Raw genomic sequence first — 14917 nt, forward strand, 5'->3', positions numbered from 1 at the left:
CATCCGGTCGTGGTCGAGGCAGCAGAGCGAACGCCGGCGGGGGTCAGAGTCAGTCTCGGATCCAGGATCTGCTGTAAAAGCTAGAGCTGGTACTGACTCGGACTGAGGCCGCGCTGCAGGAGCTGCCGGAACTGAAGTGGTCACAGATACTGCCACAACAGAAGTGGTAACAGCAGATGCTGGTGGCACTGGCGGCTGAGGGCAGACAGAGCTGAGAACCGGTGATGTGAAAGCCAGGGTGACCAGCCGGAGCAGAGAGGAAGAAGGACCAACAGAAGGAAGAGGAGGTCCTGACTGAATCGCTGGCACAACAGGAGCCTGAAGCGGAGGAGGTGGTGCAGACTGAACCGGGGGAACCGAAACACTAGAATGCTGTAGCATAAGAGCCATGAATGCCCTGCTCTCAGCCCGATCCTAGAGTAGCTGCTGCTGAAGAGAATCCTGTCTGTCCTGTATAGTCTAGAACATCGAGAGCATCCTCTCGGATAACTGCTGATGAGCTGCTGCCTGGCGGGTCTGCTCGGCTGCCAAGTGAGCCTGCTGCTGAGTGAGAGTCTGAAGAATCGAAGCAAGTGCGGGGTCAATAGCTGGAGGGGCAGCAGGGGTAGCACTAGAACTCCCAGCCTCATGATCATGTGAGCGTGGAGGCATAGGAGGCGGAGGCGGAGGAGGAACCCCAAAATCATCATCATCATCATCATCATCAACTGCTGCATCCTGAGCTTCGAACTAATGAAGAGCAGCATCCTCGGCCTGAGAGTCAAAAACCGGAGCAGAAGCTGACACAGGAGCCTCAGGCGCAGAACGGTAGGACCCAAAGACAAGGCGTGAGGCCTCAAGTGTGCCCTGAAACTGGGGAGGCCGAATCAGCTGCGCAAAAATGTGGCACAAGTAGTGAGCATACGGCAGCTGGCGTCGAGCACGCAGACCATCCAATACAGTGTCCTCGATCTCACAAATAAGGAAATCCACGACGTCAAACTCAGAGTGAGAGACCAGGGCACCAAGGAGCCAGAGCTGGATATGTGTGGTAGCCTCCCTGTATCCCATCCTCGGCAGAAGAGTCCGTCTGATAAGCTCAAATAAGTACTTGGCTGCTGTAGTAAAATCTGCCGGTGAACGTCGCGACCCATCTGAGAAGGGCGGGCGGAACAGAGCCGGCGACGTGAGCTATACCCGGAGCCACACCGCCGTGAGGGCGACGAGGAGGGTCAGAGGTGCCGCAGCATAAGCTGTGAAGTCGGGTCGACGACTCGGGAAATCCAGAGAGCTGGCGAATCTGACTGGCAGTAATAGTGACATCCTCTCGCTCAAAACGAAACCTCATCCAGTGATGATCTGGGTCTATCCATACAGTCGCGTAGAAGACTCGGACCCACTCCTCAACATACCTGCCGTTGGTAGTCAACAGAGTCAGAAGGCCAGGCAGATATGTGAGGTGCACCTCAGAGTCAGCACCGACGGCAAGCAGAAAAGCTGGAAGATCCAAAAGCCGGTGCACTCGCAGAGCAATCTGTGCAGACATCTGTGCCCTGAAGAAGGATTCCTGAATCCTGGTGCTGAAAAGGTCAACTGCAGCAGGGTCCCTCTGAGCCGGTAACCAAGACTCCACGGGTACGTATCTGAACCTACGTACCCATGCCGCTGTAGCACGCTGAAGATCAAAAAGTCTGGGATCCGCAGCAAGTGGTCGTACCTCAGTCGCATCGCGCTCCCGGAATCGAGGTGGAGGGATAGGAGGAGCTGAAGCGGGAGCGGGAGGAGGAGCAGTGGAAGCTGGTGTAGTGGAGGTAGCGGGTATGGCTGTGGTGTTGGATGGCGCAACAGGGGTAACGGGAGCAGGCAGAGTGGGTGGTGGAGTGGAAGCAGTGGTGTGAGTGGAGGAGCGAGGCCAGGAGGTGAGACGACGAACACGGTACGCAATCTGATCTGACGGAGTCTATGGCTGATCTCCAAGCTCGGCCTGCGCAGCGGCTGCTGCTGCTGCTGCTACCGCTGCATGAGCTGCTCTGTCCGTACGCTGCTTCTTGCGGCCTTCCTGCTGCTCCAAGTATACTGTCTTGCCCTTGACCTGCCTGTAGGGGCGACGAGGATCCTCATCATCGCCTCCCCCTAGCTGACACATTCTTCGTGTGCGGCATCCTGACCTGATGACTGCAAATGAGAGAGAGAGACTAAGCATAGATCGATAATATCCGATAGAATATCAAAGGATGAGATGACTACCTGGAAAGTTCACACGAGAGGTGACGATCCAGGCAGGACAGGAGACGGCACACGGGCAATCAAGGTCACTGAAATGACAGAAGAGGTGAGCACGTATTAGTCACATAGTCATAAGTATATGAAATGTGAATAAATACATACACAGAGAAATATGACATAGAAAGCAAGAGATGAGACGATCGAGAGGTCAAACGACGTGAAAACGGCGTTTGAACGATAAAAAGTGCCATAGGAGGTTTGGAATTCGAATTGAGGCACGAAATGACGTGGAATTGAGCCGATACTTCATGAATAGGTTTATATGGGTGAATATGAGTGAAGTGTGTGCTTGGTTTGAATTTAGGCGAAGAAAAAGAGATTTGGGCACTCGGCTCGGAAACGATCGCTCGAAACGGGGAATTTGGTGAAATTAAAGCCTGGAATATCGGATGAGCGTGAAATTTGGCGAATATGTTACTGGAGGTGTGGTGAAAGTGCCTGAAAAATTTGGGTTCAATTGGAACATTTTTGGCGGGTTTGGGCATTTCACCGAACACGTGGTGTGCGAGGATTTAGGGTTTTAGGGAAATGGCTATTTGAGGTGGGAAAACCCTCCCGAAGGAGCTAGGAACCTGCAGGGATGTTCAAGGCACACAGAGGAACACATTTCACCACATGATTTCACTGGAATTCATAGAGATTTGAAATTTGCGCAAAAGGTGGGAAGAAGAGCCTCTGCTCAACAGAACAGAGAGGGAGGAAAGCTGAAGGGGAAATGGGACTGCTCACCGAGAGAAGGGCAGGGCAGGTACAGGGTCGCCGGAGGATCGCCGCCGGGGAGGGGAGATCGCCGGCGAGGGTGGAAATCGCCTGAGACAGAGACCAGTGGTAGAGAACAGAGAGGAAGACTGCCTGCCTCGGGCGCGAGAGGGGAAAGAATTTTTTAAAAACCGAGTATGGGCGCACCGGACAGTCTACAGTGCCTGTCCAGTGCACACCGGACAGTTTACAGTGCCTGTCCGGTGCACACCGGACAGCGCACAGTAGTTGTCCGGTGAACCACCGGACAACGCACAGGAGAATGATAATTTAGCGCGCGGCTGCCGGTGCACCGGACATTGCACAGTGCAGTGTCTGGTGCACACCGGACTGTCCGGTGAGCCCAGATAGAGGGAAGATTGGGAAATTTTGAATTTTTCTATCTAATTTCCAACCAAACCAAATCCCAACTTATAAACACACAAAATAACACCTGTTGGGACAGGTATTGGCACCCTCATATACTTTTCCCATAATTTTCAAAATATTTTGCCATAGGCTAGATAATTTTTAGAGAAAATATGCAAATGGTGAAATTTGCATTTTAGCCTTGCACTAGGGGTTTTCATGAGTGATTTGAGTTTTGAATACTCCCCCTAAGTGCAGTACCTCATGCATATTTCAAGAACGAACAATTGCATAAAAAGTAAGAATTTAAGTGCTAAAAGCTTAAAACTAAGACTTGTCAAGTTTGATCCGAGTTAAGCTTTTTCACTCGCTTTGTTGGCGGTTATCTCAACTAGGTTAGACAAGCCCTAGATGCAATACAAGAAATTTAAACATGTAATGCAAGCTTGACAACACCATTTGGCATTTTACATAAAATTTCTGAGATCAAGAATATTTAGTTCATTCCTCAACATGCAAAAGCGGGTCTTATCAAGTGGCTTAGTGAAAATATCTGCTAATTGATCTTCCGACCTGACTCCTTCTAAAATGACATCTCCTTTAGCAACATGATCTCTAAGGAAGTGATGACGGATATCAATGTGCTTGGTGTGAGAGTGTTGTACAGGGTTATTAGCAATTTTAACAGCACTCTCATTATCACACAACAAAGGTACCTTTTCTAGAACTACGCCATAGTCTAGAAGAGTTTGTTTCATATATAAAATTTGTGTGCAACAAGCACCTGCGGCAATGTATTCCGCTTCGGCAGTTGACAAGGCAACACTATTTTGCTTTTTGGATGTCCATGAAACTAGTGATCTACCAAGCAGATGGCATCCCCCAGAAGTACTTTTCCTATCAATTTTGCAACCGGCATAATCCGAATCGGAATAGCCAATTAAATCAAAAGTAGCTCCTTTGGGATACCACAGACCAACGCTTGTGGTGTGCCTGAGATACCTAAGAATTCTCTTAACAGCGCGAAGATGAGCTTTCTTAGGATTAGATTGAAATCTAGCACACATGCAGACACTAAACATAATATCGGGCCTAGATGCGGTAAGGTACAATAAACTACCAATCATAGAACGGTAGAGAGTTTGATTAACCGGGTTACCTCCCTCATCTAAGTCGAGATGTCCATTTGTAGGCATGGGGGTCTTGATTGGTTTGCACTTCTCCATGTTGAACCTTTTCAACAAGTCTTTGGTATACTTCTCTTGTGAGAGAAAGTTACCATCTTTCATTTGCTTGACTTGAAAGCCGAGGAAGTACGTGAGCTCACCAATCATTGACATCTCGAACTCCTTCGACATCAACTCACCAAATTCCTTGCAATGATAGTCATTTGTCGAGCCAAAGATTATATCATCAACATATACTTGACAAATGAAAATATCACCGTTATGTTTCTTTGTGAATAGAGTTGTGTCGACGGTCCCGATCTTGAAGCCCTTTTCGATGAGGAAGTCGCGAAGGCGCTCATACCAAGCCCTTGGAGCTTGCTTTAGCCCATATAGCGCCTTGGACAGCCTGTAAGCATGGTTAGGATATCTAGGGTCTTCAAATCCAGGTGGTTGCTCAACATATACAAGTTCATTTATGAAGGCATTTAAAAATGCACTTTTTACATCCATTTGATAAAGTTTTATATCATAGCATGATGCATATGCAAGTAGGATACGGATGGCTTCCAGTCGAGCAACCGGTGCAAAGGTCTCTCCAAAATCTAAGCCTTCAACTTGAGAGAAACCCTATGCAACAAGTCTTGCCTTGTTCCTTACAATCACACCTTGATCATCTTGTTTGTTTCTAAACACCCACTTTGTTCCAATGATTCTTGCATCTTGTGGGGGGGTTCTCCAAGGTCCAAACTTTGTTACAGGTGAAGTTGTTAAGTTCTTCATGCATGGCATTTACCCAGTCCGGATCCTGTAGCGCCTCATCTATACAAGTAGGCTCAACACAAGAAACAAAGGAGTGATGTTCAATAAAAGAAGCATGTCTATGTGATCGAGTAATAACCCCTTGTGAAGGACTCCCGATGATTTGGTTTTGAGGATGAGCTTGAAGTAGTGATGAGTTTCTCTTGTCAACCACTTGGGAAGAAGATCCTGGAGCATCAACATCTTCGGCTTGTACCCTTGCTTGTTCATGAGAGACACATGTATCTTCATTTGCATGCCTCTCATCTTTTTCATCATCTTGTGGTACATTTGATGAAGAAGGCCTGTCAATGTTTTGCACCTCTTCTTCATCTTCTTTTGGTTTGATAGCTCCAATAGGCATGTTCTTCATTGCTTCCCTAAGTGGCTCATCACCTACATCATCAAGATTTTCAAGTGCTCCTTGGGAGCCATTAGTCTCATCAAATTCCACATCATATGTTTCTTCTACCACGCCAGTGGCATGGTTGAATACTCGATATGCTTTGGACTTTAATGAATAACCCAAAAGAAAACCAATATCACAACGTCTTTGAAACTTCCCTAGGTGATGGTGTTTCTTGTAGATGTAGCATTTGCACCCAAACACCCGGAAGAAGGAGATGTCTGGCTTTTTCCCATTTAGCAGTTCATAGGGAGTCTTCGCAAGTAGCCGGTGAGGAAATAGCTTGTTTGATGCATAACATGCAGTGTTGACAGCTTCGGCCCAAAACCTCTCCGGTGTGTTATACTCATCAATCATTGTTCTTGCAAGAGTGATCAAGGTCCTATTTTTTCTTTCAACAACTCCATTTTGTTGAGGTGTGTATGTGGCAGATACTTCATGCTTGATCCCAATTTCATCACAGTACTCACGAATGTTGGTGTTGTCAAATTCTTTGCCATTATCACTTCTAATCTTCTTGATCTTGCAATCAAATTCATTTTGTGCTTTCTTGGCAAACTTCTTGAATATAGATGCAACTTCAGATTTGTCATGGAGAAAGAACACCCAAGTGTATCTTGAGAAGTCATCAACAATCACTAGACAATAGAGGTTGCCACCGGCACTTACATAATTTGTAGGTCCAAATAAATCCATATGAAATAGTTCCAGTGGCCTTGATGTTGACATGAAAGCTTTAGTAGGATGTGTATTAGCAACTTGCTTTCCAGCTTGACATGCACTACATGGCTTGTCTTTTTCAAACACCACATCCTTTAATCCTCTAACCATGTCTTTCTTTAATACCTTCTTTAGTGTGCTCATCCCAACATGTGCAAGCCTCCTATGCCAAAGCCATCCAAGTGAAGCTTTGATGAAGAGGCAAGTTCTTAAGTCTGCATCTTCTGAAGTGAAATCCACTAAGTAGAGGTTGTTGTATCTAAATCCCTTGAACACCATTGATTCATCATCCATCTTTGTTACAATAACCTCTGTTGGAGTGAATAAGCATTGAAGTCCAAGATCACAGAGTTGACCCACTGATAATAAATTGAAGCTCAAAGGTGCAACTAAGAGAACATTTGATATTGATAAATCATTTGAAATTGCCACCTTGCCAAGTCCTTGCACTTTTCCTTTTGAATTGTCTCCAAATGTGATTTTATCTTGTCCATCAACATTCTCATCAAGTGAGGTGAACATCCGTGGGTTGCCTGTCATATGTTGTGTGCATCCACTGTCAATAACCCAATGGCTCCCACTGGTCTTGTAGTTCACCTACATCCAGAGACAAATCAAGCTTGAGTTTTAAGGGCCCTATATTGCATAGGACCAGTGACTCTCTCAATCAAGGACTTTGCAACCCAGATTTGTCTAGGTCTACTCTTGTTTGGTGGACCTAGGAATGTAACTTTGACCTTTCCATTTGCAACCTTTCTTAGAACATAATGAGCATTGAAAGCAAATGGTCTTGAGTGCTTAGGCAAGGGAGTTGGTGGTTTGGCTTTGCAGTTGTGGGCAAAATGACCTTCATTTCCACACTCAAAGCATTTGATGGGCTTGTGAGTCTGCTTTGGCTTGTATTGAGTGGTAGCTTTCTTTTTGCACAAAAGCATTGTATCCAATACCACTCTTGTTGTTTTTCATGACAGTGTTCATAAGCAGCTCATTTTGGAGGTATTGACCTTTGTTGAACTTTTGCACACTTGTTGCCAGATGTTCATTTTCACTTTTTAGTTTCTTGACCTCATTTTTAAGCCTTTGATTATCCACTGCCAACTCATTGTTGAAATCATTGTTCTCAATAGCAACCTTTCCTCTAGTAGTTGCATCAGTCAAGTATTTCTTCAATTTTTGGTTGTCTAAAGTCAGGTCTCCAACTTTTTCAGTCAATTCAGCATGTAGACTAGTTTGCTCTCCTTGACTCAAATCATCACATGAGGTTGCTACATCAATCTTAACAACAGGGTTAATAGCCTCATGTGTTTTGCGAGATAAAAGTTCATTTTCAACAAGAAGATTGTCATGATCAAATTTAATTTGAGTATAGTCTTCCTTGACTTTTACTAGTCTATTTTGCAACTCCCTATTAGCTTCATTTAGCTTGTCACATTTATCCTTAGCATCTTTTAGGGAGTTTGTGAGCTCATTTACAGTTGATGACATAGTTTTATTTTCTTCTTTTATTTCATCACTAGCTTTCATAACTATGTCATACTTGGCATTTAAAGATTCATTTTCATTTTTCAACCTATCACATTTAGCTTTTGACTTTCTAATAATTTGAGTATATTCTTTAAGCAAGTCAGCTAGTTCATCATATGAAGGTGAAGCAAATTCCTCATCACTATCACTATCACTATCATCAGTAATATCAATATCATTTTGTACCTTCCGTTCACCTCTAGCCTTGAGGCATAGGTGAGGAGTCGATGATGGCGATGGTGGTGGTGAAGAGAAGTCCCCGGCGATGACGACAACTTTTTCATCATTCTCTTCTTCACTTGAAGAAGATCCACTTGATGATTCAATATCAGTGAGCCAGTCACCAACAATATATGCCTTTCCATTCTTCTTCTTGTGGAACCTCTTTTGCTTCCCATCCTTTCTCTTGAAGAATTTCTTTTCCTTCTTTTCATCATCGCTGTCATCTTCTCTCTTGCCCTTGAACTTGTTCTTTTTGGGCTTGTTACATTGATGAGCAAGATGACCGAGCTCACCACAGTTGTAGCAATCCATCTCAGAAATGGGCTTTCTTTTGTTGGAAAAGAATTTCTTCTTTCTTGAATCAAATTTGATGCCTTCTCTGTTGAGCTTCTTCAACATCTTGGTGGTCTTCCTTACCATCAAGGCAATATTAGCATCAAGGTCATCATCACTTGAGGAATCTTCCTCAACTTGTATTTTTGCTTTTCCTTTTCTTTCTTGATTTGCTTTGAGAGCCAAATCCTTTCTTTTGGAAGATGACTCTTCTTTGTCGTTGATGTGCATGTACATCTCATGAGCATTGATCTTTCCCAGAATCTGTGTAGGTGTGGTAACTGAAAGATCCATTTGATGTAGCACAGTGACAATGTGTCCATATTTGTTTATTGGGAGGACACTGAGAATCTTCCTCACAACATCCGATTGTGAGATTTGAGTAAGCCCCAATCCATTAACTTCCTCTACAAGAATATTGAGACGTGAGTACATGGCATTGGCATTTTCATTAGCAAGCATTTCAAAAGAATTTAACTTTCTCATGGCTATGTGATATCTCTCCTCACGCTCACTTCTAGTTCCTTCATGTAAAGCACAAATGTCCATTCACAAATCATGAGCATTTTTATGATTCATACTCTATTGAACACATCTTTGCAAAGGCCTCTAAAAAGGGTGTTTTTGGCCTTAGCATTCCATTTCTCATAATTGAACTCATCACCTACAAGATTTGTGGGATCTCTAGGTTCGGGAAATCCTTGTGTGGCGGCTTTATAGACACCAATGTCTATAGCCTCTAAATATGCTTCCACTAGAAAGGATGGGGCGCGGCGTTGCCGCGCCATTATCATTGGCCAGTGGTGTCTGTTTCATAGTTTTATAGCCCGTGACTTTTGATTTGGATATTAATAGCTACTTCCTTCGTCCCAAAATGTAGGTTGTTTGGATTTTCTAGGTGCATAGATTTTGATAATTCATTTTTACACTAAAATACATATATAGCATCTAGTTAAAGCATGAATTGTTTATGGAGCCAACACTTACTGACATGTAGCAAAAGATTGCAACTTGAATGCATTGCGACTTGGCTTACTGACCTTGTAACAAGAGCTTGCAGCCTGAATACATTGTGTCTTATAAAGTTGTAAAAAGCTTGGATCAACAACGAGCCTTGAATATTGCATAAAGATTATGATAGAATGCATAATTAGGAAAAAAATTCAACCTTTGGAAGTTTCAATTGAACTGGAAAATAACATTTGGTATGTCAATTTTTTTATGGATGGCATAACAGCATGCTCAACCTTGCTGAGCCTAGCAGTAAAATAGAAGATATGGTGGCATAACAGCATGCTCAAATTTAAATATGCTATGAATAAAGCCTTTTGAAGTATATTTAAAATATAAGTATGTACATATATAGCAGCAACTGAATAACAGTATAGCTGTCCAGCAACTGTTCTTGTGGGATCCAGGTGGTGAACCATGTTTGCTTACTGAAGTTCAGTTTATTAAGGGCTTAGGGACTTGCCAATGCAACAGACTAATATGTCTTTTGTCAAGAAGAAAGGGTGGCTGGTTTTATTGCTGTTTTTCTTGGGTGGTCAGCACAAGCTATGTAAAGAAATAATGGTATTCATGAAAAGAAACTATGGTGGTCTTGCTTAGGATCAAAAGATTCATTATGGGGAGCCATACAGTCGTTGTTTGAGGGCTTGATGTACACAATTGTCGTCCTGGGGACTCCTGCATTGAGTTTAAATGAAGAAAACATTCCTCATGGTTTTATTTTTGCAACACTCATGTTGTCATCCATGTTGGCTAGCTCCATTACATCTCGTCTATTAGCCCGCAAGCTCAAGGTTCAAGGTTACATGCAGATTGTGTTCTCAATATCGATTGTCACCATTATCCTCCGTGGTGTCTCCAACATCCTAGTATGGACGTCTTTGGTGAAAGGAAGCACATATTAATTGGAGGTTGTCTTCAGCTTCTTGGTTTTTGAACCTTTGAGGCTTGCGTTGGCATATTCGGGCCATCAATCGTGAAGAAGAGGTTCCAGTAGTACATTCCAGAGGAAGCACGAAGAACAATCATGAATTTATTCCATATATTGCTCAACGTAATTGTTGGTGTGGTGCTTTGCAACGTGACTGCATTCCCTATGGATGTCATGTTCGAGCTGTTTTCTATCTTCCTCTTCATGGCAGCAATCTTGTAGGGTCGACTGATGGTTGTCTCGAATCTACACGAATCATCAACTCTCCCTCACCTTATTTTCTCTCATGGCCTCCCAGGATGCAGATTGTTGCAGACCAGGCGACCGCGCCCAGCCGTACCGGCTCCTCCCGCGCTTCCTCGCCACGCCATTGCACCTGGAGACGAATGGAGTTGATAGTCAGCAGATGGAGGTGGATGGAGAACGGAGAAGGACGCGTCTGGGCGGTGCAGGACAACCGGTAGCAGCAGCCAGATGGCGACGGGACCCGGTGGTGAGGTGGCGGAGGTGAAGCGGCGATGGCTGGAGACAGCGGGACCCAGCGGTGGCGTGGCGGAGGTGCTGCTCCGACCGACGGCGGAAGGCGTCGGGACCCAGAGGCGAGGAGGAAGAGGGGTGAGAACCGGAGGGGAGGGAGCCGGGGCACTGGCCGTGGGAGGGGAGGGAGATCGGGGGTGAGAGACGGAGGTGATAAGGACGAAGTACATGTGCCACCTGGACGGGTTCAATTTCGATGAAACACAGGGTCTTTTTGCAAATCACGGAAGCTCCAACGGCCGAGATTTGTTGGTGACGTGGCGTGATGACGGGCCAGGAAACGAACCCAAGATTTGTATATAAGAGATACGAATTTTCCAATATGGAAAATCATCACCATCAAAAATGGGAGGAGGTCCATCCCCACCGGACATCGTAACTCTAGCGGTTAAGCTAATCTACGAGCAACAAGGCTCTGATACCAATTGAAAGGATCACGATGCCCAAGAGGGGGGGTGAATTGGGCTTTTCTAAAAATTAACACTAATTAAAAGCTAAGCAAGAGCTAAGCAAGAGCCCAACTTCACCCCAACAACTAGCACTAAGATAATAATACTAGAAATACAATAATGCTAAGACAATACTTCAAATACTTGCTAAACAAATACACAATGTAAAGTGCTTGAATTAAGTGCGGAATGTAAAGCAAGGTTTAGAAGACTCATCCAATTTTTCCCGAGGTATCGAAGAGTCGGCACTCTCCACTAGTCCTCGTTGGAGCACCCGCGCAAGGGTATCGCTCCCCCTTGGTCCTCGCAAGAACCAAGTGCTCACTACGAGATGATCCTTTGCCACTCCGGCGCGGTGGATCCCTCGAGACCGCTTACAAACTTGAGTCGGGTCACCAACAAGATCTTCACGGTGATCACCGAGCTCCCAACGCCACCAAGCCGTCTAGGTGATGCCAATCACCAAGAGTAACAAGCCGTAGACTTTCGCTTGACCAAGAGAAGCCTAATGCAAGTGGTGTGTGCTCTAGGTGGCTCTCGCTAGCGCTAATGAGGAACAAACATGGATTAAGATTCTCTAATCTCCTCACTAGGCTTTTGGTGCTTGCAATGCTCTAGCAATGTGCTGGAATAAATGTGGGGTGCAAGACATTGAATATGGTGGGTGGAGGGGGTATAAATAGCCCTCACCCACCAACTAGTCGTTACAGGCATCTCACTGCGCACGGGCGCACCAGACAGTCCGGTGCGCCACCGGTGCACGAACGGTCGTTTCCAACGGCTAGTTCTGACAGTTAGCCGTTGGACTGATAGCACACCGAACAGTGAACAGTCACTGTCCGGTGCACACTGGACAGTCCGGTGCACTGTCCGGTGCACCGTCCGGTGCGCCACTATAATTCAACTCTGAAACCTGCGTTCTCGGGTTTCTGCGTGGGAAAGTGTAATACCCAAATGGTGGACAATAAAAGTACGAGATAGATCTTCTTATATGTATTGCCTCCCAAGCATGAGAAATATGAAGAATCATAATTAAAGGGAATAACTAACTAATGAAGCAATTAATTTATGCCTCATTTCGGAGATTTTATTTGTGCATTAAAAGTCAAACAAATAAGTGAAACAAGCATAACTTTAAAAAAATCTAGTTAGAGGATTAAAATATAGGAGCAAAGGAGTGAAAAAATGGGAGGAAAAATAAATAAATAAGGCAAACAGTATGAACTATATTCACATTTTGAATTCTATTAAATTTTTGCAAGACTGATAAATTCAAAACCAGAATTTGAATTTGGTTTGAGTCTTTCATTTGGGGATAAAACAGGAATTTTTAAAAGAAAAAGAAATAAAATGTTTGCTGGGCCGTTACTCCCCATTCGGCCCACTTTTCTTAGCCATTGGCCGGATCCCTTGCGTGGCCTAGGAATCCCAGCTCACGCTCGGTCGCTTTCCCTGGGCAGTGGGGCCACTGCTCAACCTCTCGGCCGCGCGCCACTGTGCACTTCCGTCTCTCACACCGACGGGCGGTCCCACTTGTAAGCCTCTCTGTGCCGTGGACCCGGGATGTCAGTTGCGTCTTCTTCGTAACGGACCGCGTGCCTCGCAGCTGAGCACCGCCAAACTCGCCAGGGATCTCGGGCAATGGCGTCGGCGAGATTCTCGGCCATGGACTCCTTGAACGCGGACTCTGCCTCGGTATAAAAATCCGGCCCCGCTTTTCCCCTAGCCATCGTCATCACGGGTGACCCCCCCATAAACCAAGCTCGCGGGGGAACTCGTCGGTGCGCCATGGAACCACGTCCATACCGTCGCTCAGGATCCGATTGCTCGCCCTGGGGCTTCACCATGTTGGGGGAAGGATCTAGTTGTCTAGCGGTCCAAGATATGTCACCATGGCACTAGGGATTCCTCGCCGATATAGATCTTCCATCGTCGGGCCACTTCTCTCCGAGGTCGTGCTCCACCACCCACGTCCAGCCCTCGGGGATTGACTCGGGAGGAAGCCAAGCGCACACGGATGCTCGTCGCGGCTTCGCCTGGGTGGAATCGCGCTCCTGGCCACCGGGATTCTTCGCCGGAACGGGTGCTCCGCCTCCCGCCCGACTCCACGCTTCCATTGTGTGGCATGCCTCAAGTCCACTCAGTGCCTCTAGCGCCCAGCCTCCCTCGAATCCAAGCTCCCTTGGATCCATGGCATCTTCCCCCTCCACGACTTCTTCCAGCTCTGCTGGACACCCCTCTTCCTCTGCTAGCGCAGGGGAGCACTCCTCCCCTTGGCCATGGTCGCCCTCTGGTGGTCGTGCCGCCCCTCCCCTGTATCCTGTCCACTGGACAGCGCCTGAGCCTAGACCGTTGGCTCGCTCTGGCGGCGAGAGCCGCCCTGGCACCTCCGTCACCCCGGTGCCTCCGCTCGGCATGCCCCCCCTCGGTGCGCGCTGCTGCCCCTTGCCGTGGCGCCCGCTGGGCGTGTGCCTACGCGCTTGGCCGAAGTAAGGAGGGAGAAAAAGGGAGAGACCATTGGATTCTAAATCGGCGCCCGGATCGGATTGTGCGCACGGATCAGCCGGGGGTGTCGTCTGTTTGATTTAATCGAAGGGTCGCGGATGCCTCTCGTTGCCATTTGATCGTGTCCACAGAAGTCGCGATCGATGGTCGGGTTTGCATGCAGGTTCTTAACTATCCGATCAAGTCCTGGCCGCCTGATGGAGATCTATCGGCTCGGATAAGCCCGGACTCTTCACCGTGCGGTTTTTACAAAAAGAACCCCTGATTTAATCGAAGTTAACCCACTGTCCAGCCAAGAATTAATAAAAGCGCGAGTAAGCCCTGGTATTTATACTTTTGACCCCGGACTTTGTTAAAATAGTGTCTCCAGTCCAATCAGAGAATAAAAGGCATAAAACAATTCAGAAAAAGGATTTTTAGTTTAGAAATAAATTCAGAAACTTGTATAATTCATATTTAATTTATTATTACTCCAAATTGAGTCATTCCAGTTGCAATAATTTTGTATTAATACTTTCTATCAACTAGTAACACTGTTTAACCATGAAACTTGAATTAAATTTGTGCATTTGGATTAATCTATTCTAGATGCTTACTAAATTCAGAAATTCATAACTTAAAATACGTAACTCCAAAATTAAAGATTCCTGTTCCTATGATCTTATTTTAATGTATAGATTATTAATATGTATTTTGTTCTTATGTTTGGTGTGATGTTAATTTTGCCTATACATGTCTATTTGTATTGCTACGACTAGCGTGAGGTCACGAGTCACCTGAAGATCATCATGGTACCTGGAATCTCAAGTCCTAGGCAAGTTGTGCCCTTGATCACTTCTTTTTACCCAGCCATGTTCTGATTAATCATAATGATCTGCATAGGTTAATTTTGATGGGACCCAATAGGTTACCCTAGTTTGTCTATCTTTATACCTTGTTT

At 45.7% G+C, this 14917-nt stretch overlaps 1 pseudogene across 1 annotated transcript; it reads right to left on the reverse strand.

The window, feature by feature from the left end:
• Nucleotides 1–10151: 10151 nt before the first annotated feature.
• LOC103636841 (uncharacterized) lies at nucleotides 10152–11138 on the reverse strand (annotated as a pseudogene). The gene is made up of 2 exons (NR_157316.1): nucleotides 10945–11138; nucleotides 10152–10862 (listed from the first exon to the last, which is right to left on the reverse strand). The product of NR_157316.1 is annotated as an uncharacterized protein (transcript).
• Between the last annotated feature and the right edge of the window lie 3779 nt (nucleotides 11139–14917).

Source organism: Zea mays, chromosome 8, assembly GCF_902167145.1.
Source record: "Zea mays cultivar B73 chromosome 8, Zm-B73-REFERENCE-NAM-5.0, whole genome shotgun sequence".
NCBI lineage: Eukaryota > Viridiplantae > Streptophyta > Magnoliopsida > Poales > Poaceae > Zea > Zea mays.